We start from the raw sequence: 26,336 nt of genomic DNA on the forward strand, positions 1-26,336 counted from the left end.
TGAAAATTTTCTTGATATGTCCTGTGGGACCAAAATAAGCAACAATGCTTACTTGAACTTAAAGTTGTGACCTTGCATGAGCAGCCATCCTGCATGGTCTATATTTTCAAGGCAGAATGTCTTAGTTACAGAATACCTGAGGCTACGTAACTTATAAAGAAAAGAGGTTTATTTTGGCTTCTGGCTCTGCAGGTCCAACAGCATGGCACCAGTACCTGCTCGCTTGGTTTCTGGTGAGAACCTCACAGTACAAAGACAAGTGAGCAAAGAGATCACAAGGCAACAGAGGAAGCAAGAGAAAGCTGAGGAAGCTGAACTTGCTTTTAATAACCTGTTCTCATGAGAATGAAGCCATTCCTGTGAGAAAGACATTATTCTCTTAACAGCCTATTTGCTTTATTGATTGATTGATTGATTGATTGATTGCAACACTGGTAATTAAGTCCAGGGCCTCTGCACTGATCTACACCTCCAGCCCTATTTTTCTATTTTTTAAAATTGTGAATCAGGGTCTCACTGTCATTAAGTTACCCAGGCTGGGCTTGAATTTGTGATCCTCCTGCCTCAGCCTCCCAGAGTGCTGGGATTACAGGAATGGACCACCACATCCAGCTTCTAAGCCTCTTAAAGGTTCAACTTTCCAACATGGTTACATTAGGGACTAAGCTTCAACATGAGTTTTGGTGGGGACAAACCATACTTGAAATACAACAAACAAGCATCTAATATCCATTAAGATACAATGCTATTTAATGTGGTTACATGAATGTAGATGATGTAATAAGGAATGCCAAGATCATCTGATCGTTTTGCCCAACTACTCTTTTAAAACCTCATGAAAATGAGGAATAAATAATAAAAATTAGGCTAAAAGAAGTTAATGCTTTGAAAATATAAATATCAAATCATATCTTAGCACACAACCACAGAAGAATTCACATATTCTTAAATGTGCTGTTCTTCAAGGACAAAGATTTTTCGTATTTTGTTGGCAATATTTACATAGGTAACTTGGGTGCTATATTGAAAACTATATGCAGTGACAACTACTCTAAGTCACTGCTGTGTCCAACAGTATGGGAGAGGAAAGACAAAGCTGCTCAAAGTATCACTTTAGCACACCTAACATGCTGTACACCTAACATGTACACCTAACACTCTGTACAGCTAACATGCTGTACACCTAATGTGTACACCTAACACTCTGTAGCTGGGGATTTGGCTCAGTGGTTTCGGCACCTGCTGTGCACGTGCAAGGACCCGAGTTTGATCCCCGGTACCCCGGTACCAAAAAAAAAAAAAATGAACACCTAACATGCTGTACATCTAACACTCTGTACACCTAACGTGTACACCTAACACTCTGTACACCTAAAGTGTACACCTCATACTCTGTACACCTAACATGCTGTACACCTAACGTGTACACCTAACACTCTGTACACCCAACATGCTGTATGCCTACTGTGTGCCACACCAGGACTGATCCTTGGATTATATGGATCAGGATAAACAAACTGAACAGTCCCTTTGAAAACAAATGGTATCATAAAGACTTATTTTAAACTTCAGAATAAAATTCTGAGAGCTATTCCTTTGATAAACAGGCAGCACTTTCTTCATTTTCTTGCCTATTTATGTCTCAGAAGTCATGTGCCATGATTTCTCTCTGAAATGTTTTCTGCAGCACCAACCACCTTCCACCTTTAAGAAGTTGGCGAGGGTAAAGTGGGAATGTGTATGTGTGCCCAGGTGTGCACATTTGTTGAGAATCTCCTTTCTTGTTCTAAAGATACATTCATATACACTTTTCAAACTGCATCATAATTGTTGGATATTGTTCTTATCCACCAACCAAACCCTTGTGTACCATGTACTAGGTCTCACTGTACAACTGATTCCCCAGGGAAGAACAATGTCTACTCCCACTCCTTAAATGTTTGTTGAGTGAGTGAATGTTTCAGCTGTGAGCTCTATCTTCAGACTCTCAGATGTTGAAATACCCTCCATAGTGGTGGTTGTCAAATATCTTAAAAATTGCAATGCGTGCATATAAATGGATTTCAAAATAAGTTTTTCTGAGGTATAATTTACACATAGTAAAATCCTCTCTAAGTTTTGAGAAGTCCATAGAATTAGAGTAGGCAGTGCACTGTTCCCTAGGACTCCAGCTGAGTGGAGGTACAGTGGGGCATAGGTACTGGATTTCTGACATCTCCTCAGGTGGTTCTGATACAAGCCCCAGGTCAGGAATCCCTAAAGCAGATGAGTCTGCCACTACATTTTTCCTTTCCTTTCCTCATCTCCAAGCCCAGCCATCATCTCTCATCAACTAGTAGTTCTGAAGATAAAACCAAAACATCCTCAGCCAGCATCCTCCTTGGAAAGAATGCCTAGGACTCACACTTGGCTGGAGCAGACTATCATTTCTGGCTATTTAGCAGAAATACCGTTACTTAATGATGTGGTGGACTGAACACACAATATCCACTTCAGGAAATAAAAAATGGCTTTGAGTGAGAATGGATGAAAAGGTAGTAATGGGGGAGCAGGTCTGTGTGTGGACTGGTTTATGCAAATTGTGGGATTTAGGAGAAAACAAGCCCTCACATCATGATGTTTTGGTTCCAAATACAACTTTATACCTGAAGCATTTTAAGCAGCAAATTTGAGAGAATCCGTGAATTGTAAGGTCAGTATCAGTCACAACTTAAACCATACAGCAGTGAAGGGAATTAGGGAAAACTCACTTTTACTGTACCTTCAAGGACAGTGGCTGGTTTTATAATGTCACCCATTCTTCAGTTGCTGGGAGACCCCAAAAAAGGGTATCATTTTCTCTACCACTTAAATAAGAATGTTGGAAGATAAGGGTCTGGCTTCTACTTAACAATAAAAGACAGTCTTTTCCCTATTCAAATTTCAATTCTTGCCCATCAAGGTATGTATTTCAGTAAAGTCCAATGTACAAACTCCAGGAGTCTGTCACCCTTCATTTGCCCTCTACCCCCAGAATTGTGATTACAGTTTCATAACTCAAGTAATGGGGTTAATGGCCAGAGATGTGACATTTAGTGGAAGCGGAAGCTAACCTTAACTAATGTTTTATTATGACTAATGCTCAAAATGGACTGATAGATTGGGAGGAGATCTGTTCAGTCACAAAGAAAGAAAAGAACATCATTAGTTAAAATGGAACAAATGAACTTAACAGATGCTTACAGAGTGTTCCACCCCACAAAACCAGAATACACATTCTTTTCAGCTGCAAATGGGTCGTTCTCCAAAACAGACCACATACTCATAGAACATGTTTAAGTAAGTGCAAAGGAACTGAAGTTATCCCAGGTATATTATCAGACCATAGTGCGATGAAATTGAGAATCAATAGGAAAATAAACAGCAAAAATTACATAAACACATGGAAATTGAACAACACACTTTTGAATAACCAATGGGTCACAGAGGAAATTAAAAAAGAAATCACACAGTTCCTTCAATTAAATGACAATGACAATACAACATATCAGAATCTATAGGCAACAATGAAAGCAGTCTTATGAAGGAAATTCATAGCAGTGAATACTCATACTAGGAAAACAGAGTGAACCCAATTAAACAACCTGATGCTGAACCTCAAGCTTCTAGAAAAAGAAGAGCAAGACAAACCCAAAGCTCATACAAGGGAGGAAATTATAAAGATCAGAACAAAAATCAATGCAAGAGACTAAGAGAACGATACAAAAAAAATCAATGAAGCCAAGAGTTGGTTCTTTGAAAGAATAAACAAAATTTACAAACCCTTATCCAACCTTATCAGAAAAAGGAAAGAAAAAGCCCAAATCCATGCAATTAGGAATAAAAAGGGTGAAATTATAACAGACCCAGCAGAAATCCAGAGGATCATCAATACCTACTTCCAGAACCTATATGCCAATAAGATAGAAAACTCAGAAGAAATGGACAGATTCCTAGATATGTATGAATTAACAAAGCTGAACAAAGAAGACCTAAAAATCTAAACAACCCAATATCAATCAATGAAATTGAAACTGTAATTAAAAACTTACCAACTATGAAAAGCCCGGGTCCTGATGGCTTCACTGCTGAATTCTACGGGATATTTAGACAGGAACTATTGCCACTACTGTTTAAACTCTTCCATGAAATTGAAAGGGAAGTAATACTACCAAATTCATTCCTGGAAGCAAGCATCACCATGATCCCAAAACCAGAGAAAGACTCAACCGAAAAAGAGAACTATAGGCCAATTTCACTAATGAATATAGATGCAAAAATCTTTCATAAGACACTGGCAAATAGAATGCAGAAGATCATCAAGAAGATCATACACCCTGACCAAGGTGGATTCATCCCAGGGATGCAGGGATGGTTCAAGATACACAAATCAATCAGTGTAATACACTATATCAGTAGAGCCAAGGACCAAAACCATATGATCATCTCAATAGATGCAGAAAAAGCATTTGACAAAATCCAACATGCATTTATGATAAAAACCCTACAAAAAATTGGAACAGACGGTCTCTATGTCAACCTGATAAAAGCCATCTATGAAAAACCAACAGCCAATATCAAACTAAATGGTCAAAAACTGAAATGCTTCACACTAAAATCAGGAACAAGACAAGGATGTCCACTATCACCACTCCAGTTCAACATAGTTTTGGAAACATTAGCCATGGCAATTAGACAAGAAAAAGAAATGAAAGGAATAAAGATAGGAAATGAAGAAGTCAAATTGTCATTATTTGCAGATGACATGATACTCTATATAAAAGAACCCAAGAACTCCACCAAAAGTCTTCTAGACTTAATAACCAAATTCAGTAAAGTAGCTGGATACAAGGTCAACACACAAAAAGCAATAGCTTTCCTCTACAGGAACAATAGGCTCACTGGGAGAGAAATAGGACAAACAATTCCTTTCACAATAGCATCCAAAAAACTGAAATACCTAGGAATCAACCTAAGAAAAGAAATCAAAGACCTCTTCTCTGAAAATTATAGCACTCTGAAAAAGAGATATTGAAGATGATATCACAAAATGCAAAGACATCCCCTGCTCCCGGTAGGAAGGATCAACATAGTGAAAATGGCCATACTTCCAAAACTGCTATATAGATTCAATGCAATCCCAATTGAAATCCCAGCACCATACTTCACAGACCTTGAGAAAGCAATCCAAAACTTCATTTGGAACAAGAAGAGAACTAGAACAGCAAAAGCAATTCTAGGCAACAGAGGTATGGCAGGGGTATCACAATCCCCAACTTGAAACTATACTACAAAGCTACTGTGATAAAACAGCATGGTACTCGCAAAGAAACACACTTGAGGACCAGTGAAACAGATTAGAAGATGCAGAAACAACACCAGACACACTCAGCCACCTCATCTTTGACAAAGGATCCAAACACCCTCACTGGAGGAAAGATCTCCTCTTTAATAAACAGCGGTGAAAAAATTGGGTTTCAACTTGCCAAAGATTAAAACTAGACATACATCTCTCACCATGCACTAAACTAAAATCACAATTTATTAAAGATCTAAATATTAAAACAGAAATGCTGAACTGGCTGGAACAGAGGTTAGGTTGCTCTCTTGAAGACAGTGGTGCAGAAAAAGATTTTATGAACAAAACCTCAGTTGCCCATGAACTAGCACAAACAATCAACAAGTGGGATCTCTTCTTATTAAAAAGCTTCTGCACAGCAAGAGAAACCACCAGCAGTATGAAGAGACAACCCACACTGTGGGAAAAAATTTTCACCTGCTGTTCCTCAGACAAAGGCCTACTATCTCGAATCTATAAAGAACTTTAAAAAAAAGACCTCCCAAATTTAAAGACCCAATCGGAAAATGGGCATCTGAAATGAACAGACATTTCTCACACAAAGAAATAGAAATAGCAAATAAATACATGAAAAAATGTTCAACATCACTGGTCGTTCAAGAGATGCAAATGAAAAGAACACTGAGATTCCTCCTCACCCCAGAAAGAATGGCTGCTATCATGAAATCAACCAATAACAAATGCTGGTGGGGCTGTGGGCAAAGAGGAACACTTCTCCACTGCTGGTGGGAATGTTGACTGGTACAACCACTGTGGAAAATCAGTGTGGAGATACCTCAAAGAACTAGGACTGGAAGTCCCATTTTGACCCATCTATTCCCCTGCTGGGGATCTTCCCCAAAGAATTAAAAGAATCATACCACAGTGATATATGTTCACCCATGTTCATAGCAGCACAGTTTGTAATAGCTAAAACTTGGAAGCAGCCCAAATGCCCATCAACTGGAGACTGGATAAAGCAAATGTATTTTTTTTAAATAAAATGGAGTACTACTCAGCCATCAAAAATGAGAAATTAGAGACATTTATAGCTAAATGGATGCACATTGAGGCGATACTCTTAAGTGAAATAAATAGGACACACATGTGCAAATAGTTTCTGTACTGTGAGAAACAGAAAGTCTAAATAAGGGCTAAAAGGTATAATAGATAATGTAAAATAGGAAAAAAGGAGGCAAAGGGGAAGGGGAAGTGGGAAGGGGAGGAGAAAGGAAAGAAGGGAGTGGAATTAATATGAGAAAATGAAAAAATGGAAACAAAGTCTTTGTAAATAGGGAGGGATGGAGGGGGGTTGAAAGGAGGGCAGGGGAAGGGGGAAAAATTAAAATCAAGAGAGATTATGTAAAGGTGCAAATTTCCAATGATGAATGTCCTTATATTGTATACCTAAAATGTACCAATAAAATAAAATTTTAAAAAAATCACTGATTTTTAGAAATGAAGCTGGGTTAGGGAATAAATCATGGAAACTGTACCCTGAAAAATTGGACGACTGCTTTACACTATCATTTAAAACCAGTGTATTTTGGTCTCACCAGCTGCCAGGAGAGAGGGAAACTGCTGAGTGGGCAGTTATGACCAAACCAAACCCCGCCCTATAATTAGAGTGGGGGAGGTAGCACAAAGAGATAGAAACATGTGGCCTCAGATTTGGGGGAGGGAATAAAGTTGATTAGGTTTTTCTCAAGAGATTTAAATTCAAGAAGACAGCTAGATGTGACCTTGGACTTGTCCACCAGACTGCTACACTGCCCAGGAAGGTGGTTGGTAGCCACATGGTGCACCTGAAAGGTGGCCTGTCCAAATTGAGATACCCTGTGACTGTAAAGTACACTTGATTCCAAAGATTTACATTTTAATAATTTGTAACACTGATTGCATGGTTAAATATTTTGGAGACATAATGCATTAAGTAAAATATATTATAAAAAATAATTTCATTGTTTTTTATACTTTCTTTTTTTTTTTTCCTTTGGTACCAGGGATCAAATTCCAGACCTTGTGCTTTTGAGGCAGGCAGTGGCACCACTAAGCTAAATTCCCTGCCCTCTAAACTGTCTTTTATCGTGGCTTCTAGAAAACTTCATACATGCTCCCTGCCTTTTTCATTTATTTAATGTGGTTGGTGGTAGAAACCTCGCTGATGGATGAGGGTTCAGATGGGCAGAATCATCGTGGCCAGTGGTGCCAAGTTACAGCATTTTGGTTATTTGGTGGCTGGAATCTTTAGCTGTACGGAGTGGGAGGAGTAATTCTAAGGGGCTTGAGCTCAGCTCTAACCTGAGCATCACTCTATCTCTGTGCCCAGGTGTTATGTGTAAAGTGGAGAGCAGGATCAAACTGCTGCATGATGAAGTAAAACCAGAGGAGCTCCATGGCTGCATCATTGCCATCACTCCAAACTCAAGAACATTTCTACCAAAAACAACTAGAATGAACCTGAAAGGTCTTTATTCTCAGCTAGGACCCATCTGGAGAAGCATCACAGTGTATCTGTTAGTTCTGCTCCAGTCCTTTCACAGGAACAGGCTTCCAGATTCTCCAGTGACCCACTAACCCAGTCACGGACAAAGAACCAGGAGTGTAAGATGGGTAAAACAGATCCCACCTCTGGCAAGGACTTGTGGGAATTTGTAAAAAAAATCCTATAGATAATATTCAGAGGGAAATGTATTGCTTCTTTTCAAATCTATGCAAAAATTCTACCACTGTGCTGTTCATTTATTAATTATGAAAACCAAGGTTTTGATTTAAAGAAATCCAGTCCCTTTGATTATTAAATAATGCTGTTAAATAACACTTTCATGAAACCTAACTTTTCCTCTCTTCAAAAATCTACAAACCAAACCAGTATCACTTCTCAAGTATTCTAATTTCTTACTGTGTAAAAAACGATGTTAAAAACAAACACAAACAAGAAAGAAAGAATTCCTTCTTTTAAAAACAGAGCCTGACCCAAGGCTGCTCCAGGCAGCAACAGAGCTGAGCTGAAAATTGGCAACTCAGAATCTCAGTCTCAGAATGTGCACAAGGGTTGCCTCGATTAACAAGTTGGGTAATACACAGGACAAGAGTTCTGCCAAAGCTGGCCCACAAACCTGAGGTCCAGAAAAGGTCCTGCCCTTTTAGAAATGGGTGGCTCTGTTTCTCCAGCTGCACTGTCCCCTCCTGACTAACTTGCTCAGGGATCTTTGTAGCCCGAGGCAAGGTCCATAAGGAGGGAAGCACAGCCAGAGGGAAAATGGAAGGACTGAAAACCCCCACCTGTAAGCCTGAGAGATCCAGCTTGATTTTAGCTCTCCCATATGGACTGGGAGACTTTGGGCAAGTAACTTTGCTAGTCTAAGCTGTTCTGTGGGAAGAAAGTGAAAAAAGTTCTTTCTACACATCAGGTGACTGCATAGTAAAAGTTCCTTTAAACTTGTTCCTTCTTATCCCAAAGGCAAGAAAGAAGAGTATTTAGCATAATTTACTATCACAGCAAAATCCAGCTGACCACCAGGAAGTGGTTAAAAAGAATTATTTGCAAATATATAAGCACCTAGATCAGTGACTGAGACTGAGTACTGAGACTGCAGCCCAAAACCCACTTTTTTACTGCAAAGTGCCAACACTGCAATTAAACCTGAATACTGAGGTTTTAGTTTAGAAAAACCAATTCATACATTAACATCTTTTGTCAATAGTAGAGCTTTCAATGATACCGACAGCTTTTTATTGAAAGTTAGAAGTTTGCATTTGGTGTGCTTTTGCACAATTAATGTGATCTTTGCTATTCTACGCAAGCTGATAATTTACTTGGTTCATGTACCAACAGAGGGCCAGATGCCCACTGCAGCATGAGGGCCACAGGTTCACCACCACTAGCCTAGATCATAAACTACAATGAATCCAGGAAAAGAGAGCAAAGGGGAAAAGTATGGGGTAATATTCCCAAATAACTGATCCTGATGAGGCTTGGACACTGAAGCCACTGGATGAAAGGGTGGCTGGAACAGGTTATTCCCAAAGGACTCATGTTCCAGCCCACAGGAGACTTACTATCTCAAAGTGCATCTTGACTCAGTTCGATTTGGTTACTGCCTTATCCAAGAAATCAAACTCAGAACTGAGGATGGTGGAACAAGCTGACATCATCTGCCCCATGATGTGATGTGGTATCAGGGACAGGAAATCACTTCTGTAGTATTCATGCCAAAAATGTTCAACTTTCACCTAGTAACAGACCTCTACATTTAATTCTTTTCAGGAAGAGGAGAGTAAGTTAAATGACACTGTGAAGAAACAAAAAAGCTCAGCGAGTAAGACATTCTACACTGCAACTAGCTTGGACTCTCCAAAAAGTCATAAAAAAGCCAGACATTTGTTTACAGGATCAAAGAAAACTATCAACAAAATATATCAAATGCATTTGATTAGATACTGGAGTTTAGGATGGGGAGGTGAGTTATATAAGATAGTTTGGACTAACTGGGGGAAATCTGAATATAGATTGGGTACTAGATAATATTATGGAATTATTAAATTTCCTAGACATGATAATATAGTGGTTATGTAGAAAAACATTCTTTGGAAACATACAGTTAAAATATTTACAAGTAAAATGTTAAGATGTCTGCTACATGCAAATGATACAGAAAAATGCATAAAATATGTATAATTATATATGTATTAAATATGTATAATTATATATATGTATTACATACATATATATAATTGTAAAAGGAGAGTAAAGCAAATATGACAGAACAAACAGTGAATTTTAGTAAAGGACAGATAAGCATTTGTTTTACAATTCTCCCAACAAACTCCCAGTTTGAATAAAAAATTGCAAAAGAACTAGAGAAAAAAGAACAAAAACCAGACACACACACACACACACACACACACACACAAACACACACATACACACCGCTACACAAAACAGGAAAGAAGGAAAAGAAGATGGGATAATATCATTACCTCTTTCTTTGAGAAGCCCCTTGACATTGCTATTCAGGTCAGCTTCCCTGGGTGCTTTCTCATTCAATGTGGTTTTTTTCCTTCACTTTAATAAATTTCATGTGTGCTCATTCAAACTGACATAGCTGTTTTGGCTCTTTTGCTGCCTGACATCAAAACCAGACTTTAAACAAAGCTCTGACAGCCAAGAGTGTGCCAGGTAGGTATGAAGCCTAAGATAACAAATCAAAAATTCCTGAAATTGATACCTAAAGCCCTATCAGGGTAGTTTTAAGCCAGTAAGATTGAATAAAAGGCTGAGGTGGTAAAGTATCCTATTGGGTTCTGATCTTTTCCAAAGACAGAACATGTCCTCTCATGTACACTGGGCATTGAGGGAAGAAAGACAGGTTCAGGGTGTTGGTCAGCCAGGCCACTGAGGTTTTAGAGACTTTGTTCCTGGGTACAATGTACTATGCCTGAGTTCTGGTGCACAGAGCTACGACGGCATAACTTGTAGAACAGCCACTCACCATCCCTGCCCCAGCCCCTACAGTACCACATGTCAACAGTGCTGCCAGACCTTGAGGACAATGAGAAACATGCACACACACTCCCAAATGCTTCCTGTGTTAGATACAGACTAAATTCACAAGTCCTAGATTTTATCTAGTGATAATATTAGTTCTACCAAATAAGAAGTGGTCTGGGGGGATCAAATGTGCCACAGCTCTTTATAAACTTAAGTTAGCTAAACAAATGGTATCCGAATTTGCATCCTCCAGGCAGCTACCAGTTAGAGGCAAGGCTGTAGGTTGGGGCTGACCACCTGAGTTGCAGTGAGATCTGTCCGAGTCTTGTCAATCTAGTGATATACTAGAACACCTGACAGTTTCCGGAACAGGAGAGCAGCTCTGAAAGAGTAACTGCAAAATGCAGACTACCACAGCCACCAACATATCTGTGCACACTCTGCTCAAGCTATTAAGCTCGCCTCAGGTCACACTCTGACAATGTTTCTCCTTAAAGTGGGAAATTCTGTTTTATAAGTGTTACTACAGATTAAAACCACATCACAACATGAGTTTTAGAGTGAAGGGAGATGGCAATGACATGGGCTACTGTGGCAGATAAGCAGGGTGGCAGCCTCACAGCAACTTTGCAGAATCTGGCTGAGGATGTTGCCCAAACTACCATGGAATAAAAATGTCACTTTTCTTGGTGAGCAAGTGATAAAGGATGGTGGGATAACTTTGGGGAACAAGATTACAGAATAACACAGAAGATAATGGCCCTGCCCCACTTATGGACAGGGCTGATTTTTAAAGTAAACCTACATTAGAGATGTCTTGCTTTTTGAAAGGGAATCTTAGAGGTTGTATGAGACCATAGCATACAACCTCTTGTGGAACTGTATGTTCTGAACAAAAGCCAAGAATGGAGAATGGAGCAGGAGCCAACAATTTAGTGCCTCACAACCACACACAAAGCGTGTTTTGTAAGAAGACACACCCGCCGCAGTGGTTCTGGTTCTGTCAGCTTGTGGTGGACCCAGGAAGCTGCACTTTTAACCAAGCTTTTGGGAAATTCTGATGCAGGGCCCACAGGCTTTTCTCGGGGAGACTCATGGACATCTTTCCAGAGACTTCTCTGGAAGCAGGTGGCTTTCAACTCTCATATCATGCCCTTCATAACTCAGCATTTAGGTAAAGGTGTTTCTCCTGCCCTTAGGTCTGGTTGAGTTTTCGGGGGAAGATGAAAAATCTGCCTGTTTTTACTTTTTATCTCTGCGTCAATGATAAGCTAATTTCATTGTGCTGACCTGATTTCTCCTTTAGCACGTGCTTTTAAAAGAGGCCTAGAAAATGCTTACAAGACAGAAAGCTCTGACTTCCCTCTCCTTTAAGGTCCAAAGCTTGAGATCTTAATAGAGAAGTGAAGACTGTCATAGAAAGCTGGGGCCAAGGAGACAGAGCAGGTACAAGGCATATGCATGTCTTGAAGAAGGGAAAGCTGATGCCTTCTTTAGGTCCTAAGCTGTTGGGAAAATGGCACTGAAGTGGCCCAGGGTAGGTCACCCATGGATGGGAGGGGGTACAGGACAAGTAGTTATAAATGGATAGTGTTTCCACAGATACTTATACAAGATCAAGTGTCATCAATGTGTTTTTAATAGTCTCATTCAAATCTCTTTACCTACTTAACTTTTGAACATTCCTCCAAATTTCTTCCATCTTAAAAAACAGCAGGCTGATAATGTAAAGTCCCTAAGTCTTTGCTATCTGAAACAACATCTTTCATCCTTCTCTTCTTGGGCTTTCCGGAACACATTTTCACAGCACTTCTACAAGAGCAAGGACTACCAAAAAAGAAAAATAGAAGATAGTAAAGCCAAAAGAGTGTTTGTTGTAGCAGAGGTGTTGGTATGAAAATACTTATGTCCACAGCACATGCCACACCCTTCCCAGGAAGTTATTACTGGCCTAGAAGTGGGGTTAGTATATCCCAAAATATACCCACAGAAAGCAGTTACCCTCCCGAAATAGGCCCTGTAATTAAATAAAATCTTTTCAAGTGGATTGTTCTGTATCACAGCTTGACATATGTTGCTTTAATCTACCCGTTTCAGCAAGTGTTGCTGTGTTGGGGTACAAAAGCTCTCTACTATACCTTTAAACCAGATTGTGGTTTCACTACCAAACTGAATGAAATAAACAGTCCTGTGTATCAAAATACTCGATCTCAATTATCTGTAATGAGCTCACTCTTCTCCCTAAGAACATTTTCATCACTCCAGAATCGCTATCCTTGATTCAAAAGGAAGGACCAACTCAGGGTGAAATACTATTTTATCTCTGAGGTCATCTTAAGACAAACACATCTGAGGAAGCGGGAACTGAAATTTAAAGCACATAACAACCTCTTTTATGTGAATGTGATCATGTGTGATCTTACTTTTATCTTTAAGGGCCAGCTTTCAGTACAAGCCTCCAGAGACCCAACTACCTGTCTGAATTAATTTAGGTCAATTTTTGCTTGGAGTCAGGGGTAATAGAAGAGGTAGGTTTTTTGAGTATTTTTGGGGGGGCGGGGGGGATCAAACCAGGGATCAAACTTGGATCCTTGCGCTTCTAAGTCAGGCAGCGGAACTGGTGAGCTAAATCCCCGGCCCCAAAAACTTCAGAAATCTGTTTAAGACAGGTTAAGTCCACGCATTTTTTTTTTTTTTTGGTGCCAGGGATCCAACTCAGGATCTTGCGCTTTCAAGGCAGGCGGCGGCACCACTAAGCTAAATCCCCAGCCTACAAGAGGTAGTTTTTAAAGAATCCTTTCAGTCCTCTGAACACACTTATTTTTACAAATTTATATATAATTAAACGTTAAAATATTTAAAATTTAAACCTTCAAGACAGTAAGTACTTACATTCAGATTTTTGTATTACTTCCAATCAGTTTCTCAGCCTCATCACTACTGACATTTTGGTATGGTTCATTCTGTGTGTGTGTGTGTGTGTGTGTGTGTGCGCGCGCGCGCGCACGCGCGCGCGCCCTGCTGTCCTGTAAACTGGAGGGCATTTAGCAGCATATCTGGCCTCCACCCACTAGATGCGACGAGTACACACTCTCCCTCCCCCATTTTGTGTGTGACCACACAAAATGACTTCAGATGTTATCAAATATCCTTTGGGAAGGCAAACTGATCCATTTGAGAATCACTGCTATTTAGGTACTTGTATCTCATCCCTGACATGACAGGATAGGATGGATCTACATTTTTTAAGGCACCTACAAGTTTAGTTTTAAAAATTTCAACTTCCTCTGACTCACAATGAAGAATCAGGATCTGTGATACACTACCACCTCAAAAGAGTTATAAACATGACTGGTGTCTCCAACTAAGGTTCTCTGGACCTGCTCCATTTTGGTCAGGACACTGATGATGTCTCCTGAGCTGCTACCCTTCCTTCCTCTCTCCCTCCAGGGGCTCCATTCTGAGAAGACTATCTAGCAAGAATCATTCATGGTCCATTGCTAGGCTATCAGTAGTGAGACTGACTGACTATGGTTAGGGCTGGGCATCTATAGACCTCACCCACACAGGTAATGTGTCTACGCCAGACCTCATGAGGGGCAGTGTTCTGTGCTGGTCAAATGCAGGGAAGGGGCTGGGGACACAGACACCTCTGAAAGGAATGCTGCGGAATGAGGAAGGATGTGAAAATAAAATCAAAGGACAAAGAGCTCAAGAATGGGAGTCAGGAAGTTCAGTCTGGAGAAGAGATGGTGAATGAGGAAGGAGTGTGTCTATCTAGTGTGCTGGTGTTTGGGAAGTCAGATGTGGTAGTGCATGCCTATAACTCCAGCATTCTTGGGAGACTGAGGCAGGATCAATTTTGAGTCCAGCCTGGACAAGTTAGCAAATAAAGAATAAAAAAGGGCTGGGGATGCAGCTCAGTGTGAAGCCCATGGGTTCCATCCCTAGTACAGTGAAACAAAAAGACTGAAGAGCAATATGTGATTAAATAAATATTTGATTATATCATATTCCTTTGATGTGCCTGGCACCGAGAGGACAGTAAGGGACAAGAACAAGGCCGTGTCCCCTGAAGGAGACATTACAGTCCAGTCTAAAGACTAGATTGTTATTTTTTTCCTCCTAGCTTCTCCCCTTTCCTTCTTATCCTTTTGTTTCTTTTTAACAAGTTGAGGTAACTGCATAGTTATTTAATAGCTCATTTTTTTCCCATTTTAAAAATTCAGGTTTAATTTACATACGGCAAAATTAACCATTTCTAATGTATAATTCTTGGAGTTTTCACAAAACCATAGTTGCATAAATACTACATCATAATGAAGATAAGGTACAATTTTATCTCTTCTCTAAATCATTTCCCTGTTGGGCTGGGGATGTAGCTGAGTAGTCGAGTGTTTGCCTACCACGTGCAAAGCTGTGGGTCTAAACCCCAGTATCACACAGACACACAATCCTTGTGTCCCCTAATTGTTTATTATTTTATTTTTTCATTGAGACAGATATTTATATATCTACATGGGATACAATATGGTAATTTGATACATGTATAATGATCAAATTAGGGTAATAAGAAATTGGGTCAGACACTTCCTGAGATCATGTCCATCTCTTTGGATCCATAAAACTAGAATGTGGTCACCTACAGACATAGAGCCTTAAACATCAGCCCACTCCCAGTGTGACACAGTTGGTTATTCAACTGCAAGTAAAAACCCCACCTTAAAGCCAAATTCTGTTGGACCAAAGTGAAAGTTTTCAGTTCAATAACTGGATCTTTGTGAAGCTACAAAACAAACATAGACCCAATAAATAAATAAATAAATAAATAAATAAATAAATAAATAAATTTGAAAATGAACGCAACTAAGGTACAAACCAAGGGTATTATCTTCCCCAAGCCCTCTTTTTCTTCTTTTAATGTGGTTCACCCTAACATTAACTGAGAAAAACTGAAAAAGGCTCAAACAATGTGGAAGGGAGCTTTAACAAGATCAGTTTGACTAAGAATGTGTCACCAGGGATATGGAAGAAGGCACATGTTACAGATGTTCCCAAGCTCCTTACGGAGTGGACATTGGAGGGGAACCGTGATGAGCAGCTGTAATGCCCCTGGTAACATTAAATGGGTATGACCAACTCATCTCAGTAGTCTTCCTGCTGGAAGATAAACATTTCTGGTGGCTTACCCTCAATGGCAAATGTCTAGGCTCCAAACAAGGCTGCTCGGTTGTGAAGAATGTCACAATATTAAGCATCCACTATGCCCCCAGCATTACTTAACTCATTTAGTTCTCATATAAACTTCACAAGGTAGGTAAAATTAAAAGCTTTATCTTATAGAAAAGCAAACAGTGACTCAAACAGGTTATGTAAAAACCAGTAGGTGCAGACGGTGGATTTAACCTAGTGTCCTGATCCCAGAGGGTACCTGTCCTCTTTATTACTGCCAGCAAGGCGTGGGTAGCTGCTGAACTGAATGTTCTTGGTCTCTCACTGCTGTTATCACACTGGTCTGTGGGTTGGCTCCCAGGCATGCTGGATTCTTTAATTCCCCATTCACTAAGCAGCTAGCTGCCTCCTTCTCTCTCATTTCAATACATAGGTCATGAAGATCTCCCTGCTTTGGAGACTATTTTATTCTGGTTTGCAAGTTTATTAGTCATATTATAAAGTTGGCCTGGAACATAAACTAAACTACCAAGGATGTTCTTACCCTGTATCTAGAGGCTTTCCCAAATCTAGACTTGTTATATTTCAGAAAATCCCATACTGCTTAATAACATTAGTAATAACATAAAAAAAAATACTGTCAGGAAACTGCAATGCAGTATTACATTCAATTATAAAATTCCATTCTCTCTAAATTCAGTGCAGATTTAAAAGGTACACAGAACAGGCAATGGCTTTCTTTCATGAGCATCATTTTAACAATGAAATGTATTAGAAATAAATGCAGCAACACTTACTGAAATTTCTGCCCACTACCACAAACTTTATATACACCACATATCTTCTAAAACAGCGGCAGGACTGGTCCTGAAAAACAATATAACAAAAGAAAAAACTCATTTAATAGACATAATTTAACAGACATTATGCTTTTCCTCTGTTAACAGTGACCTCTTTCCTCTGTTTCAGGTGCCCACTGATATACCAAACTCCACCTAGCAATTTTCCCTTTGTTTTTTATAGGAAAATTAAACCAATTTACAAATACCCTCAGCACACACTTATAAAGAAAAAAAGACAATAAAATGAACCAGAAAATGTGCTTACAAATATTTTGAATTTTAAACCCTAAAATAAAGACAAGAGAAAATGGAAAAGTATTTAAAATTGAACTCATAGCATTTCCTCCCCAAACCAATCTTCTTTCCTTTTCTTTCAATAACACCCTTCTTTCCAGCTCTGAGATCCTGGGCTTGGCTCTCTTGGAAGCTTATGAGGTCTTAAATATGTAGATAGAAACTTAACATTCTATACTTAGATTATAAATGACAGTTCAGGCAACAAATTAATATGCTCTTCTTTTACTTCTCTTCAGAAAGTGAATGCTAGCTGTTCAGTCATTACATAGGCACACACACGGCTCCTGTGTGACACAAGCACAGGAACAAGCCTTCTTAAAGCACCAAGTCTAGCTGCTCCCCCCAACTAGTCCTGAGTACCTGGGAATCTCTCATCCTTCTAGGCCTCTGCACAGACATTAAGAACAGGCAGTGATTCCCTATGTGTGGACCCATGTTATCAGGCCAGTTTTGAGTTCCTTTTCATCCACTCCAGACCAGGCAGAGACACTGGTTTGGGGGCAGGTGGGTCAAATAGGTGGCCTAATTCCATCTCCACCTCCAAGTATCCTCCTGAATGGTGCTGTGTTTGTTTAAGAAGTCAGAAATGGCAGTCACCAAAGTGAGTATCTCACAAACTGGCTGAAATTCACCACTGGCAGCACTGTCACACAGCAAGTGGCTCTGAGGGCAAGTGGGAGTGTACTCTCCCTCTCTAGTAACTACTATCACTGAGCTATGTACTTCGAGAACAAGGGTTGGACTTGGCCATCTCTCCCTCCCTCCCTTCCTTTCCTTGTATTGGGGATTAAATCAAAAGTTAGCCCTTTTAAAATTTTTTATTTTGACACAGAGTCTCATTAAGTCCCTAAGTTGCCCAGGGTGGGCTCATACTTGTGATGCTCCTGCCTCAGCCTCCTAGGGTGCTAGGATTTCAAGCATGTGCCGTGTGCCTGCTGGCATACTATTTCTATACTGATGAATACTTAGATCCATTTTATTTGTTCTTTTTGAGACACACTGGATATATATGGAATTAATTACTAATAAAAATAACTAAATGATAAGTGGGTGGTATGACTTAGTTTGTTTCTAGAATTACAATGTCTACACTGTCATCAATGTATAACAAGATGTTCATCCGTGCTTCTACGTGTATAGCTCTGCATATACTTTTTGCTTTTAATACATACCACACTGTTGAGTGCTCCTGCTTTCTCATAACACGCTGGTAACAAGTTTCTCTAATACTGTCCTCATCTCTGGCAAGAGTCATTACTTCTTCCGACAGACCCCCCCCCATATTTCTCCAGACACAATGCCCTATGAGCAGATGACAGTGCTCTCAGCTAAGGGGTGGGGACCTGAATGGTCCATGGCTTTGCAATGTGCCAAGCAACAACATTAGCATCACCTGTGAACTTCTTAGAAAACTCCAAGTTCCCTTCCCCAAATCAATCTATTTTACAAGATTTGCCAGGCAATCTGTATGGACACCAAAGTTGCAGGGGCTCTAAACCAAGAGAAACCCATTTTTCTTGACAAATATAAGCACTTGGCACAATTTAAGCCAATGAGATGTGAAAAATGTTTTGCCAGGAGCTCCTCCTCATTCTTCAGGGAGAAGAAACTCCTTCCTCCTAAAAGTTGCATGGGATGTGACACCTAGAACTCGCATAGCTGTCTTATTCCAGCCTAAGGATAAAGCTGGTTCTAGCTGGGAAGAATACAAGGGAGCAGAGTGCAGGCCCACCCAGAGGTCTGTGGTACTTCTGAGTTTCCAATAAATTTATTGTGTAAGCCTTCATGAGTTGAGCTTTCAATTATCTGCAGCTGGAAAACATTCTGATGAAATCAGGCCCCAGTAAAGTATTAGAAAAGGAATAGAATGATGTCCTGGGATCAACCTCATGCCAAAGAGCCTAGACAAGACAGTGTGTGAAGGGACCAGAGCAATAATAGTTCAGAGTCTTTTGTTCAGGGAAGCGACCTAGCATTACTTCCGGTCCTGACAGCCATGGTTCATTTGCATGTTTCTAAAAGCTTTCTAAATCAATTAGTCTGAATGACCAACCAGAGGAAATGCTGAACATTATTTTAACCAGGGTGGTCAACAGTGGCCTTCCCAAAAAGTCACATGGATGTCATTTCCTGCAAAGACAATGGGAGACTAATTGCTCAGCCTCAGCCTCCAATAGGGACAACAATTTGCAATATGTAATTACTGAAGGGTAAATAAGGAAGAGCTTGAGGCTCTCAGAATCTGTTTCTGGATCTGCTCCAATTGCATGGGGAAATGGCAAAAGAAAAAAAAAAAAGAGCCAGCTGGTCTGGGAAAAGATTTGGAGAGCAGCAACTTAAGCAGCCATCTATGCCATTTTTATACACCACTGGTACTTAGTAAAGACCTTCTGGAGGAAACCAAATAGACAAGCTATTATACAAACCACATGTGGTTCTGGTAATAATTTTGCTTCACATACAGGAGTGATGTAGTCAAGGAGAACTGGATGTCTAAACAGACATTCTCTCTTTAGTGAGCCCTAGTTTTTTTTTACCACAAGAACATATTTTGGGTTTGGGTTGAGGTTGGGTTTGTTGTGTTGGCTCAATGAAGAACACGTATTCTCTCAAGGAGTGGAACACTGATTGTCTCCACCAAACATTTCCCCAAGTTCTGTCTCCTGAGAATTCTTTCTTCTCAGCCCTTTGCTTTTTCTTTCCTGGCACCACAAACATGTGGGTGGTCCCAACTATCATTTCATGTGATGAGTTTCAAACTACACCTCTAGATCTATCACTTGTGCTCCCAGTTCATCTCCTACCTCTCGAAGGTACCTTGAGAATAGGTACTTTATTTTGGTCACTTTTATGTTCCCAATGCTTAGGTACAGTAGACACCACGGAGTATGAAGATGTCTGTCGAATAAATACCTGAAAGACTATCAAGCTCAAACTGTCTTACAGGAGCTCTTGCCATCACTTCCTAACTGGCACTATCCTCTCTTCTACCACCCTGTCTCACACATGGACTCTCTGGATCACAGTGCCTTAAAACATCTCAGAGGAGAAGGACTTGGAAAGAGAAACTTGGTCCATGGAAGACAAGAGGCCTGTTCAAGGTCTTATAATTAATGGGTGGCAGAGACCAGATTTTAACATAAGATGCTGATCCAGTACTCCGGCTTCCAGGTCAATGACTAGTGCAAAAATCAACAAGTGTCTTTCCACAAAATCTAAAATAGGACCTGATATGTAGCACACACTCAAGAAATATTTATTGACTAAATGAATAAATTAACATTTAATTAATTAATGTAAAGAGTGGGGAACCAACCTGTCCCTCAAGCCATATATAAATCCCTTCCCCTCAAGTACTTGCCCAGTTTCTTCCACTAGAATCAGTCTCCTCTATTTGTCTTCCCACAGACCTTAGCATACTATCTACTCCAAGATTACCAGACAGCTCTCTGCAGCCAAGAACCTAGTCTAAAATTTCCTTTGAGCCACAGGGACCCTTCTGGGCCCAATTCCTTGCACAGAGGAGAGAATCTTATTGCTTTCAAATGGCTTTGAGCAAGTAACATACATTTTTTAATCAAGTCTTCCTTTAGTTTTTGCAGGTTGATGATCCAGCCAGCACACACCAGCAGCCTACTTGCTGAGGAACAGTATAGGTCTTTGCTGAGTCTTATTTTCAAAGCAAAGATTGGGGAGGAGACAAGGAAAGAGAGCTCCCCTTCCCTTTTCAGTTCTCTGCCACTACTGGTGTCCTTTGTGGCACGAGGTACACCAGGCAGCCTGGGCACACAAATCACAATGGATTTAAAATATAGTCCAGATTCCTTCCATGCTGCAATATTCTCTGCAAGTCTTGAGTCAATTGTCTGAGAAATTAAGTTCCACAAGCAAGCACACAAAGCTTAATCACTAGGGAGAATGGTGGGAAGTCAAAAACATAGTTCCCCATGAAACCAACCCAGCTTTTTCACTGGCTGTGGCCTTCCCTCCTCATTGAGGGATTAGTGAGGTGCTTGGAGAAGTATCACTGACCCATCAGCTTCCCTTCTTGGCTTCCCTCCAACAAGCTGAAAGGACTGAAGCAAGGCCATGATGATTGTTTTATTATTTGCTAGAGTGGAAGTAAATAGTAAGGGGAGGGGGGAAGGAAAGGAGAGGGATTTGAGAGGCGAGAGATAAGCATGTGAAGACACTCAAACAATAGAAGGGGATTACTGACCATGAATTAAGAGGGTGGGAAGGTCAAACTACAAAAAGCTGGCTGCTCCTTTTCATTAGCTATTGCCAGGACAAGAAGGGATCAGAGGTTCACTGTTGAGCAAGGCACCACACCAAATCTGCAAAGAGCCCATCTTCAGCTACCTAAAAAGGCAAGTGTAGAGCTCCCCAGATACACAGCTCAGAAGGTACATTAGAGAGATACAGACGTTGGGCTCATGGGCACAGATGGTTGGGTTAAGTCATACAAAGGAATGGCTGAAGGAGAAGGGGTACTGCCTCCCCCATCATGTCCATCAACCTCTGCCCAAAAGTAGTAGTATTGATATTGTTTCACATTATCATTACTATATTTAAACCTGTAAGCCCACAGTACCTACTCTGAGTAAGAAATAAATGAATTATATACCACTGGAAAATCAGTTAACTGTCTAGAGGTCGGGGGGGGGGTGTTTTTGTATATATTTATAATAATCACATCTTTCTTTTTCTTTCTGGTAATGAGTGTCAGGGGACTGTATATCAAACATAAAAAAAAAAAACTTTCGTTTTTAGTGTACTTGAATTATAATCATCCTAAAAGGCTGATAATAAAGCTATTTCTAGGGCTTTACAATCCAGTCTGGATAGAAACACTACCTTTGCTATGATGTCTGTGCAGCTCCCCTCCTAACACTACTACCAAGACCTCCAAAGAGACATTTTGGAGTGACTACTAGGAAGGCCTGGGAAATACACACAGTGTCACATGGCTGCCCAGGTCAACATTAATAATGATGTGTGCAGGGCCCCTTGAGTGTAGGTTGGCTACAGTATCAGAATCCCAGAATCTTGGGGCTAAATTTAATGTTAAAGACTGTCTAGTCTGATAGCTTCAGAGTTAATTTTTAGTAGCAGAACTTGGCCTCTCTCTCTCTTTCCTCCAAAGTGTATGTTCAGCTGTAACATATTAGATGGAAGTGGAACAGAACAGCTCTCACTCAAAGGGGAAAAGACAAACCCCACTATCCTCACCATCTGATCTGCCTAGGCCACTTGGCACTCTGGCTAACAGTAAGGTTCTAAGGCTGCTGACAATTCCAGATCTAGTCCCCAATCAGATCTAATACCCAAATCTTTTCTCTGTGCTTCTTATGTGCTGGTTCACAGTGTTGTAGCATTAGTAACCCAACACCTTCTCTTTTTCTTTACCACAACCTATTTTAACCATCCCCAAGGACACCATGTTTTGAATGAATTTACCTCTCATAAAAACTACATTTTTGCCATACATGGTAATGCATAACTGTAATCCCAACCACTCAGGAAACCGAAGCGGGAAGATCACAAGTTTGAGGCCAGACTGGGTGTTATGGCTTGTGTCCAGATGTCTCCCCAAAGCCTCATGTGGTCATAGGTGGGGCTTTTTCAGAGGTGGCTGGATTTAGAGTGTGAGGCAGTGAGATTGATTCATGGTGCAATGCTAGACTCAAGGGCCCTAGGATTAAGGGTGTGAGTGCTACCCACCCTAAGTAATCTCGATAAGACAAAAGGGGGAGAAAGGCACTCTTATGGTCTCTCGTTGCTTTTGCTACCTCCTGGGCACCACGAACTGTTTCTCCTCTCTGCTATGTGCCACTCTGCCCTGGAGTCGGCCGACTATGGACTGAAACCTCTATGAACTGTAAGCCAAATAAACCTTTCCTCCTTTAACTTTGGGTGTCGGGTATTTTGTCTAAGCAATGAGAGAAAAGTAACTAAGACACTGAACAACTTAATGAGATCCTGTCTCAAAAAAATAAAAATGGCTAGAGATGTAGCTCACAAACAAAACAAAAAACCCTGAAAACAACAAAAAACAAAAACAAAAGTCCAAAACCAACAAAAACCTTGCATTTTTCAAGTAATTATTGATTTATTTGCCCAGCTCTGATTTGGGGTCAGTGAGATTTCAATTTAAATCTCAGCCTTGGTAAGCTTGATAAACTTGGAAAAGTTCCTTAATAATATGAAGGAGGTGATGCCTTGTAAAAGTTTTTCTTCTCTTTTTGCTTCTTAATTCATCAAAATAAATCTCCATCAAAAGAATACCAAATCCATAAGAATAAATTCATGAATGATGTGTAAGATTTTTACACTGAAAACTATAAAACACTATGCAGAGAAATTACAGACTAAATAATAAAAGGTTATGTCATGCACTTGGACTGGAAATTTCAATATTTCTAAAACTGTTAATTCTCCCCCAACTTGAATCTTCAGTGCAACTTCAAACAAACACTAGTACTTTTTCCCGGTGGAAATTAATAAGTAGATTCTAAAATTTATATGGAAATACAAAGAGCTAAAGCTAAGAAAATTCCCAAACCAAAAAAACAACTACCAGAAGACAGATTGTCAAACTTTATTAGATATCAAAACCCATTAGAGAATAAGAGTGGTTAAGAGTAGCATTTATGCAAGGACAGACAAACAGATGAACTCAACAAAATACTGTAGAAGATCCAAAAATAGGGCTACAGAGATAGTTACCTAATTCGTGCAAAGATGGCACTCAAGTTCAGTAAATGATTCTGGGTTCGTTGGACACTGTGGGTTGAACTGTGTCCTTCCAAAAGATACATTTTAGTCCTAACCTCCAACTACCTCAGAATAGGACCTCACATGGAAATAGAGTTGTTACACATGAGATTATACTGGATTAGGATAGGCCCTGAATCCAATACAACCAATGTCTTTAAACAAGAAGGAAATTTAGACACAAAGACACAAGGAAAGAAGGCCAAGTGGTGACGGGACAAAGATCTGAGCAATGCAGCTGCAAACTATGCAAGGTGAAGAGAAGTATTACCAGCCACCATCAGAAGCCAGGAAAAGCCAAGGAAAGATTCTTCCTGCAGAGCCTTCAGCCTTCTTCACAGCTGTGCCCACACTTTGATTTTGGACTTCTAGCTTCCAGAAGCACCAGAGAACAAATTTCTGCTGTTTTATGCCACAAAGTTTGTGATACTTTGTTACAGAAGCCTTAGAAAATGAATATACTTATTATTTATATAAGAAGAATGTCGATTTCTATCCCACATGATGTAAAAAATTAGTTCCAGATGGACGGTAGGACTAAATGTGCAAAGTAAAATAAAACTTTTAGAAAACAACATAGAGTACCTTCATACCTTACAATAGGTAAAGATTTTTTAAAAACAGAATACAAAAGGGGCCAGGATATAGCTCAATGGTGCTGTGCCTGCCTGGCAAGCACAAGATCCTGAATTCAATCCCTAGTACGGGGTGGCGGGGAAGACCAGAATACAAAACAGTGCTGACCATGAAGAAAAAATATGATAATTTAGGCTACAATAAAACTTAAAAATGTCTTCATCAAGCAGCACCAACAGAAATACAAGGTGAGCTACAGAGTGCAGGAGTTAAGTGCAAAACAGTACAATAAAGAAATCAGCAAATAGCTGAGAAGACAAAACAGGAAATGACCAATAAACATAAAAAGTTGCTCTAGTTCAGCATCAAAGAAAAGCAAATCAAAACCACAATGTGTTACCCACACACACTTACCATATTGGCGAAAATCTAAGGACAAGAACTATGAAGGGTCTGTGAAGATACGGACAAGTGAAAGTTTCACACACTGCTGGTGGGAGGCATCCACTGAAAACTGGCAGCATTCAAAAAAGCTGAACATACTCGTATCCTATGACCCAAGGATGCACCACTAGGAGTTTATCCTACAAAAGCGTTACATATGCACACCCACGAACGCCGTAAACACTCCCAGAACTGTTATCAGTAACAGTCCCATACTGGAAACAATTCAAAAGCCACCTACACAATACAAGAGCTAAGTAAATGTTGATCTAGTTATACCAGTGTATTATAAAGTAATGAGAATGAACAGCTACAGCTCAGAACAACATGGGTGAATCTCCCAAATATAAAGTTTATAATAGATAAAACCAAAGTTTGTTGTAGAAAATCAGGCTATTAGTTACTCTGGGTGGAAGCTGGGAGATTAGAGACTGGAAAGGGTCTGAGACCTTTCAGGGTCTGAGCAATGTTCTTTGTCCATCTGGTTGCTAGTTACAAAGAGTGTTCACCTTGTGAAAAATTCATTATCACAGCACTTAAGTGTGTGTGTGCACGTTTCTCCATGACTGTTATACTTCAATATTTAAAAATTCCTGGGGTTACCAGTTAAAACCAAAACAAAACACAGCCTTTTAAATACTGAGAGCAAAAGAGCACAATTAAATTTAAGCAAGATAATTCAAAAATTTGCTGTGCTAAAAGCTTCAAAGTGCCATTTCATTAAATTGTGTTTTTATTCATTTAAGATGACTGTCTTGCCAAAGCTATTTTATTATATGTTAAGATGGCACAAAGCAACAGTTTCAAAATAAAACATCATTTTAATTTTGTCTTATTGATTTTTTTTAAAAGTGAAGATTTGAATATTCAAGCCTTATCTTTTTTTTTTTTTTTGGTACAGAGGATTGAACTCAGGACCTTGCGCTTGTGAGTGAGGCAGCGACACCACCAAGCTAAATCCCTGGCCCTAAGGCCCTATGAAAGCCTTTTTTTTTTTTTGGTACCGTGGATCAAACTCGGGTTCTTGCGCTTGCAGAGCAGATGGCGGCACCACTGAGCTAAATCCCCGGCCCTAAGCCCTATCTTTTTATGTACATCAAAGACAGTTTCCTGGGGCCTTGGTTTATATTCTCTTGACATCCAAAAGATGGGAAAGCCCTGGGAAAAAGGAACAGAATACTCAACCTTTCCCTTCCTGAGTATCCACGTGAGAGCAGCTCATTCCTGCCTTTGCAGATGTGGTGTATACACACGGACAATTTTCATCCAATGGTCTGAAATACTGACAATAACTCCCAGACCACCGTTCCTGCCTCTGCAAATCTCTGGGTTCTTCAGATGCCTACTCTGGAACATGCATATTCCAGAAGTCAGGCTG

The 26,336-nt window shown here is 40.0% G+C and overlaps 1 protein-coding gene across 5 annotated transcripts in view; it reads right to left on the minus strand.

Moving 5' to 3' along the window:
• Fyn (FYN proto-oncogene, Src family tyrosine kinase) overlaps nt 1-26,336 on the minus strand; it is a 213,531-nt gene that overhangs the window by 108,779 nt on the left and 78,416 nt on the right. For 4 of the 5 annotated variants that reach the window (XM_004874614.4, XM_021252018.2, XM_021252019.2 and 1 more), the window contains one exon: nt 16,820-16,889. The exons of the other annotated variant lie outside the window; for it this stretch is intronic. The gene's annotated coding sequence lies outside the window, so the exon portion shown is untranslated. The remainder of the gene's footprint in view (nt 1-16,819; nt 16,890-26,336) is intronic. 5 annotated transcript variants of the gene reach the window in all.

Source organism: Heterocephalus glaber, unplaced genomic scaffold (assembly GCF_053883595.1).
Source record: "Heterocephalus glaber isolate CG9 unplaced genomic scaffold, H.glaber_assembly_v1.0 deba00001610, whole genome shotgun sequence".
NCBI lineage: Eukaryota > Metazoa > Chordata > Mammalia > Rodentia > Bathyergidae > Heterocephalus > Heterocephalus glaber.